A 2,853-nucleotide genomic window follows, 5' to 3' on the forward strand; every position below is an offset into this window, starting at 1 on the left:
AAAAAAAAAAAAATATATATATATATATATATAGAGAGAGAGAGAGAGAGAGAGAGAGAGAAATCGGGCTTAGCACCTGTAGCACAGTGGTTACAGTGCCAGCCACATACACAGAGGCTGATGGGTTCAAACCTGGCCCAGGCCAGCTAAGCAACAATAACAACTGCAATAGAAAATAGCCACAGCTTGGCACCTGTGGCTCAAGGGCTAAGGCGCCAGCCACATACACCTGAGTTGGCGGGTTCAAATCCAGCCCGGGCCCGCCAAACAACAATGACGGCTGCAACCAAAAAATAGCCAGGCATTGTATTGGGCACCTATAATCCCAGCTACTTGGGAGGCGGAGACAGGAGAATCGCTTGAGCCTAGAAGTTGGAGGTGGCTGTGAGCTGTGAACAGCTTGAAGCTCTGTCTCAAAAAAAAAAAAAAAAAAAAAAAGAAAAGAAAAGAAAAGAAAATAGCCAGGCATTGTGGCCAGCACCTATAGTCCCAGCAACTTGTGAGGCTGAGGCAAGAGAATCACTTAAGCCCAAGAGTTGCAGGTTGCTATGAGCTGATGCCACAGCACTCTACTGAGGGTGACATAATGAGACTGTCCCCACCACCAAAAAAATATATATGTGTCAAATATATATATTTACATATATATGTCAAATATTTTAATTTATATATGTTAACAAATATGTATATATATATATATATATGTCAAAATATTTGACACAATAAATACTGGTACAGCTCTGATTTCTTTAAAAATTAAATTTAAGGCTCGGCACCTGTGGCTCAAGTGGTTAAGGCGCCAGCCATATACACCCAAGATGGTGAGTTCGAATCCAGCCTGGCCCGCCAAACAACAATGACAGCTGCAACCAAAAAATAGCCAGGCGTTGTGGTGGGCGCCTGTGGTCCCAGCTACTCGGGAGGCTGAGGCAGGAGACTCACTTGAGCCCAGGAGTTGGAGGTTGCTGTAAGCTGTGATGCCACAGCACTCTACCCAGCTGGAGGCTCTGCCTCAAAAAAATAAAAAAAGAAAGAAAATTAAATTTAAATATGAGTTCTGGTTATAATTCTTCAGCTACTAGCTACTTCTGAAATTCAGAAAGAGTCAACATTAGACTAAAGGGTTATATAATCCATAGTGAATCTACTAGACTTTTTTAGTCTTTTTTCTAATGTATATTTTGTTGATTAAATGCTTGATAAAATATATTCAATACATGAAATAGATTGGCTGGGTAAGGTGGCTAACACTTGTAATCCTAGCACTCTGAGCAATCCAAAGCAGGTGGATTGCTTGAGCTCACAAGTTCAAGACCAGCCTGAGGAAGAGAGAAATCTTGTCTCTACTAAAAATAGAAAAACTGAGGCAAGACGATCGCTTGAGCCCAAAAGCTTGAGGTTGCTGTGAGCTATGATGCTACAGCACTCTACCCAGGATGCCAGAGACTGTCTTAAAAAAAAAAGAAAAAAGAAAAAATTTTTTTAAAAAAGCAATAACTAGTATTTTGTCTAACACAGAAAAAGAAATCAACTGAGATTGTCCACTGGACTGTCCAAGTTCACTGTGTCAGTTAATGCATGTTAATCATTCCTAATCTGAAAATTTGACATCCAAAATGCTCCAAATTCCAAAGATTTTTGAACACCAACAAAATGTTCAAAGATTGTGCTCAAAGGAAATGCTCATTGGAGTACTCCGGATTGCTCACCCACCCAATAAGCATGATGCAAATAATTATTCTAAAAAAAATTTTTTTTTTTAGAGAGAGTCTCACTTTATTGCCCTTCATAGAGTGCCATGGCAGCGTCACACAGCTCACAGCAACCTCCAATTCCTGGGCTTAGGTGGGTGATTCTCTTGCCTCAGCCTCCCAAGTAGCTGGGACTACAGGCACTTTTGTTGTGGTTTGGCCAGAGCCAGGTTTGAACCTGCCACCCTTGGTATATGGGGCCGGCGCCCTACTCACTGAGCCACAGGTGCTGCCCCCAATTTTTTTTTTTGAGACAGAATCTCACTCCTTTACCCTGGGTAGAATGCCAGGATATCATAAGTCCCAGCAACCTCAAGCTCTTGGGCTCAAGCAATTGTCTTGCCTCAGCCTCCTGAGTAATTGAGACTACGGGCGCCCACCACCACACCTGGCTAGTTTTTCTATTTTTAGTAAAGACCGGGGTCCCCTTCTTGTTCAAGCTGCTCTTAAATTCCTGAGCTCAAGCAATCCACCCTCCTCGGCATCTCGAGTGCTAGGATTATAGGTGTGAGCCACTAAGCCCAGCCAATTATTCTGAAATTTAAAAAAATCTGAAATGGCCAGGTGAGGTGGCTCACACCTATAATCTCACTCTGGGAGGCTGAGGCAGGTGTATTGCTTAAGTTCAGGAGCTGGAAACCAGCCCAAGCAAGAGTGAGACCCCATCTCTACTAAAAATAGAGAAACTAGCTGGGCACTATTGTGGGCACCTGTAGTCCTAGCTACTCAAGAGGCTGAGGCCAGAGGATCACTTGAACCCAAGAGTTTGAGGTTGCTGTGAGCTATGATGCCATAGCACTCTACCCAGAGCAACAAAGTGGACTCTGTCTTAAAAAAATAAATAAAAATTTGGGGCAGCACCTGTGGCTCAGTGAATAGGGTGCTGGCGCCATATACTGGAGGTGGTGGGTTCAAACCCAGCCCTGGCCAAAAACTGCAATAAATAAATAAATAAAATTTAAAAATAAATAAATAAATAAAAATTTGAAAAAACAAAACGGGCTCGGCACCTGTGGCTCAAGCGGCTGGGGCACCAGCCACATACACCTAAGGTGGCGAGTTCGAATCCCCAGCCCGGGCCCACCAGACAACAATGATGGCT

The 2,853-nt window shown here is 43.1% G+C and overlaps 1 protein-coding gene across 3 annotated transcripts in view; it reads right to left on the reverse strand.

Annotated features, from left to right (window-relative positions):
- CGN (cingulin) overlaps positions 1 to 2,853 on the reverse strand; it is a 29,599-nt gene that overhangs the window by 10,899 nt on the left and 15,847 nt on the right. The window lies entirely within an intron of this gene.

Source organism: Otolemur garnettii, unplaced genomic scaffold (assembly GCF_000181295.1).
Source record: "Otolemur garnettii isolate 467f Iridium unplaced genomic scaffold, OtoGar3 scaffold00174, whole genome shotgun sequence".
In the NCBI taxonomy this organism is placed as follows: domain Eukaryota; kingdom Metazoa; phylum Chordata; class Mammalia; order Primates; family Galagidae; genus Otolemur; species Otolemur garnettii.